The sequence below is a fragment of the Chrysemys picta genome, chromosome 1 (assembly GCF_011386835.1).
Source record: "Chrysemys picta bellii isolate R12L10 chromosome 1, ASM1138683v2, whole genome shotgun sequence".
NCBI classification, from domain to species: domain Eukaryota; kingdom Metazoa; phylum Chordata; order Testudines; family Emydidae; genus Chrysemys; species Chrysemys picta.
In genome coordinates, this window is record NC_088791.1 from 162,461,119 (window position 1) to 162,479,437 (window position 18,319).

The window sequence follows — 18,319 nt, forward strand, 5'->3', positions numbered from 1 at the left end:
TTAATTCCATCCCCTCTGTCTATATAGTCTATTAATATTTTTGTATATTATACTGTTTATATTTACAATTTTAATCCTGTTCCACTGATTTTTTAGACACAAGAATAGGTAGCACCTAGGGTAACCAGATGTCCCGATTTTATAGGGACAGTCCTGATTTTTGGGTCTTTTTCTTATATAGGCTCCTATTCCTCCCACCCTCAGTCCCAATTTTTCACACTTGCTGTCCGGTCACCCTAGTAGCACCCCACTATACCTAAATATTAGGTGTATGTAGTGCTCTGCAAGTACAATAGGGCAGATGTAGCTAATGAAAGACTACACTTTATTTACACAAATACATTACAACAATATGGACAGGAACTATATAGGGAAATGAGTGGGTCACTAGCTCAGTGTTCTTACATATTAGGAGGTAGGCAGACTAGTGCAAGAGGGAACAAAGAATGCAGGTGTAGAGGGGTTAACAAAAACTGCATGGTTCTGGGTCTATGCTCACTACTGGGGATAAAACCGGGGTAGCTTCTTGAAACCAGTCTTTCCTCCCTGATCCCACGTTTGTCTCCCAATACATCTGGCTACATAAATACCTCACGGATATAGGGATGCAGGCTCAGAAATTTGCTCCCATATCTAACTATGGCATATCATAAAGTCAAACTCAACTGCTTATTTGGAACTTCTCAAGCTGTTCTCTGCATTTCTGTCAAATACTATAAGCATGCCCATTTGCACAAGCAGTTCAAATCTGTACCTGACAAGTGTTCTGCCCCAACATTTAAGCTTTCCGTTAGTGCTTCAGTCATAGTCTTTTGTAAGCAGTAAATGTAAAGAGTTGCTAATCTTTACTAAGTATTTGCCAAATGCTGGGGACGCTGTGCAGGAATTTTAGTCAGGATTCACAGCTTGCACAAACAGCCATGCCCAAAATGTGTCATTCATAAGCTTCCATTATTTTAAAATACCGGATAGACACAACGTAAAATACTTTCAAGCAAGCTCATTACAAAGAAGGCAGTATGTGAAGTGCGACAGTGATGTGCTACAAGCAGATCGGAATGAAAGCCATCTCCTTGTAACTATTTGTAGTTTACATTGGTCCTCTATTTGCTAACTGGCAGCAATGGCAGAAATGTGAATGAGTTAATTGTCCGTATTTTTATTAGAGTAGCACATTAGAGGTCCCAACTGAAATGAGAATACAATTGTGCCAGGCACTGTATAAATACATAGTAAGAGAGTCATTGTCCTGAAGAGCCTATAATCTAAATCGGGGTGGCCAACCTCAGCCTGAGAAGGAGCCAGAATTTACCAGTGTACATTTCTAAAGAGCCATAGTAATACGTCAGCAACCCCCCATCTGCTCCCCCGCTTCCAGCCCCTCCCACCCACTGGCAGCCCCAATGATCAGCGCCTCCCCCTCCTTCCCCACACCTCCCAAGGGGTGGAGTGGGGATAGGGCATGAGGAAGAGCCAGGGATTGAGCAGTGAGCACCCCCCGGCACATGGGAAAGTTGGCACCTGTAGCTCCAGCCCTGGAGTCGGTGTCTATACAAGGAGACGCATATTAACTTCTGAAGAGCCACATGCAGCTCCGGAGCCACAGGATGGCCACCCCGATCTAAATAGACAAAAACAGAGAAGGGTGGGAGAAAGGAAGTATTATTGCCATTATTTAGATAAGTGATTAAATAAGTTGCACAAAGTAATATAGGAAGTTTGTGACAGAGCATGACACTGAAACCAGTCTAGTGCTGTGACCACAAGACCTTTGTTCTTTTCAATTAAAAATCCCCAAGTGGTGTATATATATATCGTTCAATTGGGATGCTATGCTATCACGGTTCATTCGGATCCATTAATCAAATATGTCCAGTAAACGTCGTCCTACCAGAAAGCATCAAGTTTTGCAGTGATATCAGGTTTCAGAGGCCGATTATTTGACAGGACAGCTCATAGTGACTGGAATGAATTCCAATGTACCCTTTTTGGGAAACAATCAGATAATACCCAGAACTTTTATCATTTGAACTCAAGGTACATTTTAAAGGTGGCTAAGCTTTGTTATGCCCATTTCACAGATAGGGAAACTCAGGCAGAAAAGTTAAGTGATTTGCTTTAAGTTAGTAGTAGAGCTGGGAACAGAACTACAGTCTCCTAACTACCGATCTGAGCATTATCTAATGGACCATACTGTCTGCTACTGACTTAGTTTGAATCCCAAATCCTTTTTTTAAAAATAGGCACAATGCTTTTAAAAAAAATCAAGGAGTGTTTAAAACAAACAAATGAACCAAAGACATTGTTCCCAATGGCAAATTCTGTGCTCTTTGTTCCAGGAGCTTGATCCTGTGGAGTACTGAGAACGTGCAATTCTAACTGAAGTCTAACTATTTGTTCACAGATACTGCAGTGACTGGCATCCTACAAAGATGAAAGAGTAGCTAGGAGGCAGCTCAAGTGTGCACAAAAGCATCAGGAACTACTACAAAGAGATGTTTTTTAGGACTGATGCATGCTATTTGTTAAAATACAAATCGATCAGAAACGTAGTGAAAATACAAACCAAATGGCCAAACCAATTTTTTCTCCCTAATACAACATAACACACCATGAGAAAAGCTGTTTCTAGTATTCCAGATCCAGCTCCCCGCAAAAGCACTGTCAGAAAACTCACAAGGCAGCCTGTTCTTTCCAATTAACAACTGGATTAGTTCTGCTGATCTCTGAATGAGCATCTAAATGTTCACCCTTCACCAGACATTATAATTCTGCTCCAGTGAAGAAACTCAACCAATTGATACCAGATCATACAAAGAAATTTCCCCTCGATGTTACCATGTAAATCAAGTTTTATTCCAGGAGGATTCTTTTTCTCCCCTATCGTGGAACTGTGTTAATGGAAATCTTAACACTGCCTAACTAAAGCATTGCAAATACAGTCGGGATGGATGGCAGTAAGGTCTTTCATTACTGAATTAGAGTATTGAGCTGTCTAAATTGATATAAAATGACTAACTTTCTGTTTTACTTTCCAAACCATTTGAAAACTGAAATGAATCCTTTCCCAGTGAGCATTTATCATCCTATTATGTCCACCTGGGGATGTTAATGCTTTCCGACTACTGCCTCTAGCCCTCTCCTCACCTCTAAGTGGGTATTATGTGATGGCAGTGCACATTTCATAAAGATGTATTGCTGATTATATTTCCATTAAAGACTATAGCCAAGTCTGACTTCTCCCAGCAACAGCTTTTTTGCCCTGATGAGATCATTGTGGAGGAAGGGTTTTCTCCCTCCCAGCAATTTGCATAGATGCAAGTCCAGACAGGGTGAAAATTAATTAAGTTTTCCCACAACAATTACAGTGTTGAGATAACCTCTTCAATTTAACCAAATCCTTGTTTATTTCAATTATGCTTTTGTTTCTTTGCAGGGGTAGGACCTCAATTTAGCAAAGCACCTAAATATACTCACATGTTTTAATACTATCCCTTTAAATGAAACACTTAAGCATATGCTTAGCTCTAAGCACGTGCCTTGCTGAATATGAATAGACTTAACCCCATGCTGAAGTACTGTGCTGAGCAGAGCCCAGGTCCGAGAGTAGGGCACTGGGCGTGGGCCCCAGGTACAGTGGCTGGGGAATGGGGCCAGTGGCCCGGACCCGAGCCCCAGGTACAGGGTTGGGGAGCAGAGTGTGGCACGCGGGGCCAGCGGCTGGGTAGCAGGGCCAGTGGCCAGGACCCGAGCCCCGGGCGCAGGGCCAGCGGGGTGGACGGCCAGGAGCAGGGCCCCAGGTGCGGAGCCAGGCCCCGGGACCTGAGCCAGGGAGTGGAGCCCCAGGCGTGGGGCCAGCAGCCCTGCATAAAACCTGGGGGTGCTGCAGCACCCCCCACACATCTTCTTCCCATGCCTATGAGTTTGGGGCTAAAGGGTACAACAATGTTCTGGGTCCTGTTTATAGAAACTCAATTCCTTGTTCTCAAATCATAGGCATTTTCTTGGCTTGGCGGGATATTGCCAGAGGTTTATCCCCAGCTTTGCCTCAGTTGCGCTCCTCCTTGTGGATGTCATAAAAGGAAACAATCCTAAGAAGATCCATTAGGCTGGGAAGTGCGAGGAATCATAGATGTGTAGGACTGCAAGGGACTGCAACAGGTCATCTAATCCAGGCCCCTGCACTGAAGGCAGGAGTACGTAATAACTGAACCATTCCTGACCATTGTTTGTCTAACCTGTTCTTAAAAACCTCCAGTGATGGTGTAATGTTGTATTATTAAAATATCACATATATCATTGTTGCTACCACTGTTATGTAATTGCAACAAATCTTATATGAAGTATGTCAATGTAAAGTTATGATTTGTTTAATATGATTATCCTATTTGTATGCGTATATCATTTTTGTATCTGAAGTTATGACTATTGACTAGGTACTAGTATTTCAAATGTTGCTCCTGGGGAAATTCCCACCAGATGCTAGACTGGATGTAAACTAAGCACATTGTGAATGGACCATTCAGATTGATGGCTCATTAATGAATACAATGGCCCATAGAAGAAGTATATCTCCTCCCAGCTTCCTGTGGACCTTTTAGCTAGAATATGGGTAATGACTGCTTCTATGAGTTGAAGCATGGAAGGGCCTGTGACTTGCTCATATGACCCTGGACTCCTTCTTGTGCCTGTAATTTTCCACAAACTAAAACTGAGAGCATCCCCTCTACATGGGAGAAGGTATAAAAAAACCTGGAAGCATCTCCATTTTGCCTCGTTCCTTTTCTGATCTCTGGACTATGGACTTAAACTAAAAGGAGCATTCCAACCAATGGACAGAGGACCTTCCAATCTTTTGGAAGTTACCAGAGACTTTACAAGCCAGCATTAATCCATTGGTGCTATAGACCTGACCCAAGATCTTTGCAATGAGTGTATGTATTTGTTTTCCTTGACCATTATATAACTCTCTCCTCTTTCTTTTCTCTTATAAATAAATTTTTAGATATTAGATACTACAGGATTGGCAACAGCCTGATTATTGAGTAATATCTGAGTTTTATATTGACCTGGCTATGTGGCTGATTTCTTGGGATTAAAAGAACCCTTTGTTTGATTAAATTGGTTTTAAAGTCATAAAGTCAAGGTGGTGAAATAAGGAGACTGCATTTCTGACTTCTTGTTAACCAGTGTGCTGAAGCAGAAGTTTAGTTTTGTTATTGGCTCAGTACATCTTATGGAAGAATAACACCAGTTTCGGGTGAGTCTACCCTGTTTCTCAGCAGTTTGTCCTGAACCTGGCATCCTCAGCTGTGACCCACTGAGGCAAAGTGACAGATGGAAATTCCACAACCATCTTAAGTAATTTGTTCCAGTGCTTAACTATCCTGCCAGTTAGGAAGTTTTTCCTAATGTCCAACCTGAACCTCCCTTGCTGCAATTTAAGCCCATTGCTGCCTTGTCCTATCCTCAGAGGCTAAGGAGAAGAATTTTTTCACAGTATTCCTTTATATCCATGTTTATGAAGAACTAATTTTGTGTTTCCTATGTTAGAGTTTTAGGGTCTGCTTGCTTCCTGATCTGGACAAGAACTGGCTGAAATATTTGGAAGTACATGAGGCTGAAGCATGCTTACGAGGGGAGAGATATTTTAACAAGCCTTGGAGGGTCAAAATTCATACAAGTTAAGGGTGTTTCTTGCATGACTTACACTGGATACATACAATGTAACTTCTCCAGTTATTTCCTCACATTTGTTCTTGAATAGTAATATGCTTTCACTTATAAATCCATATAACGTGTCTCATAAAAACAGATTTCCTCTCAGAGCTGCTTTACATACTCTTTGCACTTGAAACGTAAATGTTAAGATGAAATATGTGTTTGACCTGCTTTTATAGTCCCCCCACCCCCCCAAAAAAGGGTTATAATCTCCTTCACAGTATACTAGTATACTGAGTCATGGAAAGAATAAAGTTGTATTTCATGAAACACAGAGTAAAAGGAGAGTATACAATCCATTAAACTAGAACATGGGGAATTCACTCAGATAGAGGGCTGCAGGGAAATAGTCTGCAGTCACTCCCTGGGAGATGTGTTGGGGCTATAGAGACAACTAGCCTATAGTTCCTTCTTGGAAGGAGGGCGTTTGGGCTAGCAAATCCAAAGCATTGGAAGCCAGAAAGGTAGGAGAGGGTTCAGGGAAAGTCAATAAGGTCCAGGAATGATCAGAGTTTGGCTGCTTATTAATGGGTCTCTGACCTTGAACCTGGAGTAGAAGGTGGGCCTGAGTTTCCCCTGACAATCACTGAAGGAATGACTACCTGAGGCTGCCATTCAGGAAAGCCTTTGATACCCTGGAAAGGGGAAACACACATAGTGACCTGGCCAGAGAGTTACAAAGTTACAAAGAGGCAGCAATGACACCTGGAGCGAGAGTGGGGCTGCAGAGAGAGAGAGAGACAGAGACAGGAGGAGGTGCCATCCAGCTGTGAGTAGAGCACCCCATTACGGGGGTAATGATACTGGTCTTTGTAAAGTGCTTTGAGATCTATAGAAGAGGTAGGTACATTTTACACACGCATTTTTGACAAAGCCTCCAAAACACAGCGCTCTCTGCAAATCAAGTGAGTGAGACACTTCGAAGTGTGACTGTACATTTCACAAGAGGCAATGTAAAAATGTGTCCTCTTACTCTACAAATGTGCTTTCTATGTACTGAGTTATGCATCGGAGCTTAAGCGACAAAGTACGATTTTACTTTGTATTCCTCTTAGTCTTGCAATGCTAACTTAGTTCAAGGGAAATGGTTGATTGTTCTTTTCACACAAACCCTCAAGAAAGGACAGGAAGTTTAAATACATAAAGAAAATGCATATCCATCACTGTTCCACAGTTTCTAGCAACTGAAGATAACAAGAGTTCAAGTGCCAGCTAGGGCTGGCAGCAGACGTAAGAGGTCTGTAAAAGAGTGGGATCCCTGTTATTTGTAGAGGTTGGAAAGAAAGAAGCAGCTAAAAGCAGGGGAAATGGGCAGGAGCAAGGTTACATCAATCCCATTTAAAAACACTCCGCTTTGTAAATAATTAACAACTATGACTTTAGGGACTGCCTTGCATTTCAGTCTTCCTGGAACCTTCGCATATACAATGAACTCCACAGTTATGTTGAGCAATGAAAGTCTCCTTCATAGCTAAATGAATTGTTTTTAATGAGGAAGACTAAGGCCTGGTCTACACTAACCCCCCAATTCGAACTAAGGTACGCAACTACAGCTACATGAATAACGTAGCTGAAGTCGACGTACCTTAGTTCGAACTTACCGTGGTCCAGATGCGGCAGGCAGGCTCCCCCGTTGACTCCGCGTACTCCTCGCGCCTAGCAGGATTACCGGAGTCGACGGGGAGCACTTCTGGGTTCGATTTATCGCGTCCAGACAAGACGCGATAAATCGAACCCAGAAGTTCGATTGCCTGCCGCCGAACCAGCGCGTAAGTATAGACAAGCCCTAAGATACTGCATAGTGAAGGGGCTTCTCTGTACTTTTGGGACCAAAGAACTCCTCTGATGGAAAGGAAAAAAAAAACCCTAGACTGTTTTTAACCAAAATACAGCATGTACCATGCAGTACACAGTAAACAGGATTTGTATTCTAAAGTCATTTTTCAATACTTATTTTCAACATCCTGACCATTAAAAATATTTAAAATTCTACAAAACCAATCAAAGCTAAATAAACATTGCCTTGCATTTTTCCCCGCATCAAGTAATACACCATCCTAGCATCATTAGCTACTGACGTTCTTTGCCTAGACCAGGCATGAAATAAAATTTAGCATTCAGAGGATCAATTCACAGACCTAGAAAAGAAAAAGGAAGAGTAAGTTAAAGACATATTTTTGTAATTATTTTGAATGAGGTAAACTAGTCAGCTATAACTTTTTTTTTCATTCTAACCCTTTATCTTGCCTTCTGCTCTTCTCTTGAATCCTTCCTTAAGATCTGTTTAGTATTCTCAAGTACAGTAACTCCTTGCTTAATGTTGTAGTTATGTTCCTGAAAAATGCTACTTTAAGCAAATCGATGTTAAGTGACTCCAATTTTTCCATAAGAATTAATGTAAATGGGAGGGGGCGGGTTAGGTTCCAGGGAAATTTTTTTTTGCTAGACAAAAGACATTATATACTATACAGTATAAGTTTTAAATCATTTTAAACAAACTATTTAATACTGTACTCACCAATGATGATTGTGAAGCTTGGTTGAGGCAGGGCATAGTGGGGTTAGGACACGGGGGCTTGCCCCACTCTGCCCATCCAGCGCTTCTGCCGGGGAGCAGGGTCGGGAGCTTGCCCACTCCCTGGCTGGAATGCCGCGTGGGCGGAGTGGGATAAGCCACCGCGAGCTGACCCCACTGCCCAGCTGGAATGCCGGGCGGGCGGAATGGGGCACGTGCCAGGCAGATGGAGCAGGGCGAGCCAAACAACCTTATAATGGAACGTTGCGTGACTTTAAACAGGTTTGTTCTCTAATAGATCAGCAACCTAATAGCGAAACAATGTTAACCAGGATGACTTTAAGTGAGGAGTTACTGCACTACTTCAGTGTGTTAAGGCCAGGATTCAGCAAAGCACAGAACCAGATGCTTAGGGCCAGATTTTTAAAGCACCTAACTCCCAGTGAAATCAAATATTTTGCTATGTAGATATAGACTTAAGTATGTGTTTAAGAGGTCTGCTGAAATGTGACTTAACTCATTCCTTGTGTTCAGATTGCAATAGCTAAAAAAAATGTTTGTTTAGACATTGAGCAGCTTCTAGTAAGGTTGGCCCATTTTCTAGAAACATATCTACTCAACTTATATGAACCTCTATTCATTTGACCGTCTGACTGTAGCACGTCATTAGTCTAGTATCCCAACAACAGCACTAATCAATACCCAGTGTTTGCTAAAAATAGCAAGAGTCAGCATAATGTACCTGGCCAACTGTGTAATGCTTTATTATTAAGGGGGTGAATTATCTTTCCAGTCCCCATACTGTTCAAATCTGATAACTAGATAGTTCTCAGACGCTCATATGTATCTTTACCAGTCTTAAAGATGTGTGTGTATTTAAAGTTGTACCATGAATTGTTAGGGAGTTGCTGCTCATAACTCCTTAGTTAAGTCATTTTCAAATTAACAAGAGCTTTAAATCTTTATTTTCTAAACATTTCATTGAAATGATGGGACAACGGTCCACTGGTAGTTCACTACTCTGTCAGAAACTCTTCTCAGCCTGACATATTCACCACATCTAACACACGGTTGTTATGACAGATACCCAGAAGGTTGCATATAGCATATCACTGGAAAACTAATAACTCACTGATCATTAATATTCTTGTATGATGTATGTACAGAGTATGTACAAAGGAATGTGTATTTGTCATCAGGCAGACAATGAAAGAACATTTATATAAAAGATAAAGCTGTCAACCTAGAGGGTGGGGGAAGGTATCATTTGAGGTTCAGGCCCCTATAAGAGACGGTCATTGAATTGATTGATTTTATACATTATTGTTGTATTAGAAGAGTATCAAGGAAGGTCTCTTCTCAAAGCTAATGCCAGGCTGGTGATTGATGTCATTGTGAAATGTATGTATCGATACTAAGGAAATAGGGATACTTAATGATACAATGCTTTAAAATCTGGGACCAAACATAGCGAGAAACAAGTTCTCTCCCAGAGAGGAGGGAAAGAAGCTCTCTACCTGTTCCCAGTGAAATTAAGCAAAGTGTGACCAAATCCAATGGGAGCCCCATTTATGTACAAATCAGCAGAGGGATAGGAAGTCCACAGGAAGCAAAGAATAGCATCCTGAGTCTGGGGGATAAAACAGTGAGTTTGGAAGCTAGGAAGAGAGAAAAAAGCCATCTTGGCATCCATCACTGGACAGAGACAAGAAGCCAGAACTCTTGCAAACTAAGGAAGATGGGCCCTTCAACCAAGGGAGTTGAAGTGTCTGGGAACTGAATATAGGTGAGAAACCTGCTTAGGTAGAGGTCTTTCACCTAAGAAGAAGAGGGAAACCAACACCTTATACTTACGAGGAAGGTCCTGACTGAAGGAAAGTCAGCCATGGCTGACAGGAAGATTGGTGAGAAATCTACCTTGAACTAAGGCTGTAGTTTGTTAAGTCTTAGCCACTAGAAAACACTTTGCTTTTTATTTGCTTGTAACAATTTTGTCTTTACCCCTTGTGCTTGAACTCATTTAAAACCTCTTTGTTAATCAGCTTGTTTTACTTTTAATCTAAACCCATCCACTGCTGTAACTGAAGTGATTAACTCCGGTTAAAGTAATAAGTTATGGTTTTGTTTCTTTAAAGGAGCAACAACCTCACTAATTCTGAGAGTTCTAGGAGCGGACCAGACACTTCAGGGCAGATGGGGGAGGTTCAGGACTAGGGTTATATTGGGAGTCACCCTGCAAGTAATCCCCAAGACTGGAGGAGACCAGGGAATTGCATGCTTGTCTGCTGGCTGTTGGTGTCCAGACTGTGAGCCATAGCAGAAAAGCATTTAAAGCACCCATAGTTACAGGGCAGGTGGTGACAGTACCCCTCACTAGTCTGAACTGCACCCCCCAAATGTTACAAACAGCAAAAACTGAAACAGATTAAAACAATTCAAATTGTGCTCCAAGTGTAAAGGGTGGTTTGATGGAGATGGAAATGACAGCCTTGTGCAATGTTGTAAGGCATTACTATGAGTGTTATAGCCACAGACTTAATTGTCGTTAAACCAGTGTTTCTAAAACTGGAGGTCCCGACCCAGAAGGGGGTCACTAGACTATTGTAGTGGTGTCATGGTATTGCCACCCTTATTTCTGTGCTCCCTTCAGAGCAGGGAGAGCAGCAGCTGCTGGCCAGGCGTCCTGCTCAGAAGGCAGCGCCGCCGCCAGGAACAGCACAGAAGTAAGGGTGGCATGGTATGGGGGAGGGGGTTCGTCACTTTTGGGGAGGGATCATCACAGCCTGAAATATTTTCAAAGGGGGGCCCAGGAAAAAAAGTTTGAGAACCCCTGTGCTAAACATATAATTTTGTTTGCTAGTCTTTGTCATCATAGATAATATAGGTAGAAGGTGGCAGAGTTTGGCCTCCTCAGAGTTTTGCCTGAATGCCTAGATGAATTATGTTAATGTTGCATTAACATATAGAAAAAATGGACTCAAAAAGAAATCAAATTTAAAAATTTCTTTTTGCAAGTATTTAAGGAAACAGGGGGTTTGGATCACAAGGCAGTATTGTGGCTTTATTATTACGACAATAAGTTCACAAATCTTTATTTGGAACAGAGATGCTTATTTTTCCCTGGCAGAACTCATAGTTTATTTCAGCCAGTATGCACAGCCCAAGGGAAAAAGTGAACCTCCTATCTTTCATTGTCTTTTCTGTGACAGGCATCTTTTCAACTCAATAGAATTCACACATGAAGAGAAAATAAAACCTTATAGTTATCATCAGAAATAAAGGTGAAATAATTTGTCATACTAAACCTCTTATAAATAGAGCATTGACAAAAACAGATTTGCTCAGATTTATGTCTATATATTAAATAACAGAATAAAAGCATGGTACATTATCCAAACATCACATAACTACTCTGGACAAAACATGCTAAGTTCTCAGGATATTAACCTTTGGTGCCAAACATTATGGAATACTATTAATTAGAGTGGTCATGCATTAATTCAGGTTGAGCAATCTGGAAAATAGCATGAAATTTGGTTTTTACTATTCCAACATAAAAGGTCAGATACAATGTATCTGAATACTAGACCAAAATATTAATGAACATATTAACATTTGCCAATAATGCATGTTATTGTCCATTACAAAAAGACAAGTATACATGGCCAGGCCACCAATTGCTTTAGCAAGCTATTACTCTGACTACATATGTCTAGACTTCTACTTTGACCAGTGAAAATGAAATAGATTAAGAAAAAAAAAAGGTTTCTGTCATTTTCCTCAGGTGGATTTGTTCCAAGGATTGTAGGGAGGATTAGTTTGAATAGTGTGTAGAATGTGATGAGCCTTTAGGATTTTATCTTTTATTACTCAAGTAAGGAACAATTCAGATGAATAAGAAAATGTGTTTTCTGTTTTGGATTCTTTCTATAAAAAGAATAGCTACTATAGCAAGCGTTTGCTAATTTGCAACAACATTTTGGTAAAATACCTTCCCGTTAGATTCTGAAGATTTACAAATCAAGATTAATCTTATTCCTCTCCCCGTTATAAAGATAACCTTGGGAATATAACCTGGCCAGTAGGTTTGAAAGTTTGTCAGTGACTTCTCATTCATTATTGCCTGTACACAGGTGCCCAAGACTCATGAATATATTTTACTACTTGTATTCCAATTTGCTTGTTAGGATTCAGGCTTAAGTGTTGAAAATATAGACCTTTGGAAATGTTACCTGATGTACACACTAAGTGTACGTGATCCAAACTAGAAACACACAAAAGTAACCTTGTAAATATAAGGCCATGAAGAAATGAGTCCATATTTTCAGTGTTTACTGCTGCCCTTCTGACATTCTACCAATCAGTGTCTTTACATGAAATAGCTGGAAACTTTAAGCTCAGAAGTAGAAATATCAAAGCTTGTGCAGATCTGATTTGAAAAAGTGTTAGTATTTACAGAGATTCTTCCCTTTTCTATAGCCAGGATTCTGTAATGCCTAACAAATGAGGGGGTAACAGGAAGATATGTGAATTAAGCACTCTTCACCTTCACTGTTCATGTCATTCATAGCTAAAAGTGCATCTTCTAGCAAAATAGCATCCACTGGACAATTTTTAGTCTTTGTAGTATTGTGAAAACTATACAAGTCCCTTGTATTTTTCTGAGTGCCTAACCATTTATGTCATTTATGGGAATATCAAGTCCTACAGTATTTCTGTGGAGATCAAGTATCACCAGAATTGTTAATGGTGCTAATAATGCAGAATAAACAAGGATTATCGCTATTCCCGCCATTCATCATTACACAATTTTGTCCCAAGTGGCACCTCAAAACAACATCAACGGCAATGAGGCTGTTCTCAAGGTGAAAACTTGCATGAACAGTGGGGTAATACCAGAGACAGTTCATGGCGAGTCTTCCGCTGACATGCATGTAAAGTTGGTGCTATCTAACTGCACTTCTGCTTAAAGGTGTCTGAATGTTTGTGCAGGGCTCATGCAGCATTTCCCCTCCCCCCATTGCTAAACATCAGCCACTCCATTTCACAATATACCTAAGTGAGGTGTGTGTGTCTGGAATGCTTGAAAGCTTTATGGAAACAGCTAAGAATTTGCTAATATGGAACAATTTGATCAATCGTTTCTTTTGATCTTCACGTGTACAACCATGAAACACCAAACTTCCTTCATCAGCAAAATTTCCACCTGGTAGTATAGATCAAGTTTCACCAGTCATTTTAAGGCCAGCATAAATCAAGTTTCAACTGACTCTAATTAGTACTTCCAAAAGCTGTTACAAACCTGTCCCTGAAGCAAAGTGGGACTCAAATACATGCCAAATATTCTTTACACCTGTTGAGATCACAGGAGATTAGCTTCCAATCTTCCTTTCCTCAGTGAAACTTTCCATTGTTCAGGAAAGATCAAATACAGCAGCCTCAATGGGAAATTACTTTTGGAAACTAAGATACCATCCCCACAAATGAATCATTGCTATCAGCTATTAGTAAAGTCAAATTTCCTCAGATCAGCAAGAACTTAAGATAATTTAGAATGTGTGATCAAAGTAATGTTTCTTTCATAAATGCAAAAAAGCAATTTACTTTTCAGAGATGTTATAGAATCAAATGTAGGGATGGAAGGGACCTTGAACTCAAGTCCAGTCCCCTGTGCTGAGGCAGGACTAAATATACCTAGACCATCCCTAGTTGGTGTTTGTTTAACCTGCTCTTAAAAACCTCCAATGACAAGGATTCCACAACCTCCCTTGGAAGCCTATCCAAGTGCTAATTATTCTGATAAGTAGAAAGTTTCCCCCATCCCCAATATCTAACCGAAATCTCCCTCACTGCAGATTAAACCCCTTACTTCTTATCCTACCTTCAGTGGACATAGACAACAAGTGATCACAGTTCTCTTTATAACAGCCCATAATGAATTTTGAAGACTTGTCCCAGGTCTCACCTCAAAGACTGAACATGCCCAGTTTCTTTCCTCGTAGGACAGGTTTACTAAACCTTTTATAAATTTTTGTTGCTGTCCTGTGGACTCATCACCAATTTCTCCACATCTTTCCTAAAGTATGGAACACAGAACTGGATATACTACTCCAGCTGAGACCTCATCGGTGCCAAGTACAGCAGGACAATTACCTCCCATGTCTTATGTACAAGACTACTGTTAATATATTCCAGAATTAGCCTTTTTCACAATTATATCACATTGTTGACTGACTCTTATTCAATGTGTGACCCATCATAGTATGGATCCTTTTCAGCAGTATGACCCCCTAGCTAGATATTCCCCAGTCCATAGTTGTGCATTTGATTTTTCCTTTGAAAGTGTACCACGTTGCACGTGTCTTTACTAGTCTTTACTAATTTCATCTTATTGATTTCAGACCAATTAGCTAATTTTCAGGGTCCTATTGAATTCTAATCCTGTCTTCACAAGGGCTTACAACCCCTCCCAGCTTGATGTCAAATGCAAATTTTATAAGCATGCTCTCCACTCCATTATCTAAGTCATTAATGAAAATATTGACTAGTACCAGACCCAAGACTGACCCCTGTGGGACTTCACTAGATACACCCTCCCAGTTTGACATACTGTATGCTGTCTGTATGGGCATCGAGACATGGCAACTTGGCTTTGATTCAACAGAATCTGACTGATTTGTTCAAGCTAAAAATACTTTCCAGCATAAAAGTTTAGTAAGGAACGAGTGTTTGAATACACACTTGCAGTTTAACACAATAATACTGTAGACACCTCTACTAGTGGTACCATTAAAGATAAAGCTTCATTTAATAAAATTATTGGAAAACAATGCCAAGACATCTAACATTTCTGTGCTAGGATTACCTGAACATTTGTCTCAGTCAATAAATTTATTTTTACAGTTAGGTCTCCAGCAGATTTTTTTGGTCATTTATTCAATTCTTTTCTAGGCACCTTGGTTTACAATAAGGAACAATAGATATTGTCTTGATTTTTGGAAACATGTAATATCAATTGTTCCTTAATCAAAACTTAATCCATAATCATAGATTAGTCATCATATGTGCAAGATAAATCAAGATATATAGCATTCCAGATAAGGCAAGTCCATGCTTTGCATCTATGGCAGAGGTGGGCAAACTACGGCCCACGGAACCATCCTGCCCAGCCCTTGAGCTCCTGGCCGGGGAGGCTAGCCTCCGGCCTCTCCCCTGCTGTCCCCCTCCCCCACAGTTACGCTGCCACACGGGCAGCGCAGCTGGCTTCGTCCAGGCAGCGGGGCTGCAAGCTCCTGCTGCAGCGGCGGGGTGGGGGTGGATAAGGGGTAGGGGGTCCTGGGGGGCAGTCAGGGGACAGGGAGCAGGAGGCAGTTGGATGGGGCGGAGGTTCTGGGGGATGGTTGTCAGGGGACAGGGAACAGGGGGGTTGGATAGGGTGTGGGAGTCCCGGGGGGCCTGTCAGGTTGCGGGGGTGTGGATAGGGGTCGGGGCAGTCCGGGGACAGGTAGCCGAGGGGGGGGGGGGTTGGATAGGAGGTGGGGTCCCAGGGGACCTGTCAGGGTGTGTGTGTGGATAGTGGTTGGGGCAGTCCGGGGACAGGGAGCAGGGGGGGTTGGATAGGGGGTGGGAGTGTGGATAGGGGTCGGGGTGGGGCAGTCAGGGGACAAGGAGCGGGGGGGATTGGATAGGGCATGGGAGTCCCAGGGCGCCTGTTGGGAGTGGGGGTGTAGATAGGGGTTAGGACAGTCTGGGGACAGGGAGCAGGGGGAGGTTGGATAAAGCGTGGGGTCCCAGGAGTGGTTTGGGATGGGGAGTCCTGGGAGGGGGTGGTCAGGAGACAAGGAGAAGGGGGGGGGACTCTAAGGGGGGCAGTCAGGGGGCGGGAAGTGGTAGGGGGTATATAGGGAGGTGGGGACTAGGCTGTTTGGGGAGGCACAACCTTCCCTACTGGCCCTCCATACAGTTTCGCACCCTGATGTGGCCCTCAGGCCAAATAGTTTGCCCACCCCTGCATCTGAGAATGTTGTACTTTAACTTCTAATTTGCTCAACTGAAGGCTTGGGAAAAGAAGAATCCTGGATTAATTTATATACATTCCGTTTATATCTCTAGTTTTGCCTAGTATCATTTATCCCTTTGTTTAGCTGGGATAGTGTGAATTTAGTCAGTTAGCCTGGGTTTTCCCATTGGATTTCTATGCATGATCTAAATAATCTCTGCCCAAAAGTCAATCATGTCTGTGTTCTCTCATTTGTAGGGATATCAGAAGGATCTGAGATTATATCTTCTGTGACAATTTAAGATCTGTTTTGTCCAGGAGGGATTTTTTGGTTGTCATCAGTATTGTCTAACAAAAAGCTGCTTAGATTGTCCTTGGCTTTATTAATTCTTTCCTCTATTGCAGTTTCTGCTGCTATGTCAGACAAGGTCAGACATATTGTTTGTATATCCTGTTTAATTGAAGACAGAACACATATTAATGGGAAGCATTACCTGTTTTCTTTTCAGCTAAGATCACTTGAGGGTCCATGTTCTCAATGAGGTCTTTCTTCCAATTCATTTGTGGCTTAAATTGCTGTGTGCGTTGAGATGGCCATTGATGCAGACACTATACTGTCTGTAAGAAAACACTTGCTTCACCGTATAGAATCATAGGGGTGAAAGGAACTTCAACAGGCCAGCTACTTCAGTCTCCTAAGTATTACCTAGACCATCCCTGACAGGGGTTTGTTTAATCTGCTCTTAAAAATCTCCACTGATGGAGATTCCACAACTCCCCTAGGCAATTTATTCCAGTGCTTAACCACCTTGACAGTTAGGAAGTTTTTCCTAATGTCCAACCTAAACCTCCCTTGCTGCAATTTAAACCCATTGTTCTTGTCCTATCCTCAAAGGTTAAAGGAGAACAATTTTTCTCCCTCCTCCTTGTAACAATCTTTTATGTACTTGAAAACTGTTATCATGTCCCCACTCAGTCTTCTCTTCTCCAGACTAAACAAACCCAATTTTTTCAATCTTCCCTCATAGGTCATGTTTTCTAGACCTTTAAAAAAATATCTTTGACCTGCCGCTGATTTTCAGTATTGCAGACATCACCCACATGCCTGCTTGGTACACCTGTTATAGACAAAAAATAAATGTGGTATTTTTTCCCCATTTTACACTGGTGTAATACGGCAGGCTTGAGCACACAGGAGAGATGTACATAGTGTGGTAAACACTTAATACACATACATTTTGTCAGGAAAAGTGAAAACTAAATATTTAAGCTCAGTTTGACCCAAATCAAAATATTTCAGTTTGTTGAATTGACTCAAATAGATATATTTTGGGTCAGGTCAACATTAAATTACCTTTCCATGTTGTGGCACATTGCCTCTGAATATTGTAGTTAAGATTTCTAATGTCCCCATCTCTGCTCTGGGTTGGGCTCCATCTCCCATGGTGGAATGCAGTCTACCCGCTGTCCAATTGGGATGGTGCATCTTGGGATTCACATGGCCTTGGATATGTCTTAGGAGACTTAGTCCAACCAGGGAACACGGCCTAAAAAGAAGAATGGGGACATCTAGGGTGACCAGATGTCCTGATTTTATAGGGACAGTCCCAATTTTTGGGTCTTTTTCTTATATAGGCTTCTATTACCCTCCACTCCGTCCTGATTTTTCACATTTGCTGTCTGGTCACCCTAGGGACATCAGACCAAATTTACAACTTCCCATAATGCAATTCACCACTGTAAGAAAATACTTTTAATGTTGGACTGACTCAGTGAAATGTTTCACCACTTTCAAATTGATTTTTTTCCAATTATTTTGTTCTACAGCACAACTTCAACTTTTCATTCTGATTTCAGAATGAAATTGGAAAATAGTGTAAATTTTCCACGGGACAGAAGTTCCAATTTTTGGTCAGCTGTAATAAATTCTTAGAGCTTGTCTAGACAGGGACACACCTTCCAAAGCAAATTAAGTGACATCAAATTAAGGCCACTTTAATTCTGCATGAGAGTGTACACACAGTGGTTTAATGCAGTTTAACTAATCCACTTGAAATTCACACATTTAGTTAATTTGGATAAAC

At 41.4% G+C, this 18,319-nt stretch overlaps 1 long non-coding RNA gene across 1 annotated transcript; it reads right to left on the reverse strand.

The window, feature by feature from the left end:
* Positions 1-1,459: 1,459 nt before the first annotated feature.
* Positions 1,460-17,810, reverse strand: LOC101953850 (uncharacterized). Its single transcript, XR_254944.3, has 3 exons — positions 17,590-17,810; positions 16,730-16,853; positions 1,460-1,621 (listed from the first exon to the last, which is right to left on the reverse strand). It is a non-coding gene; the product is annotated as an uncharacterized LOC101953850 (long non-coding RNA).
* Positions 17,811-18,319: the final 509 nt, after the last annotated feature.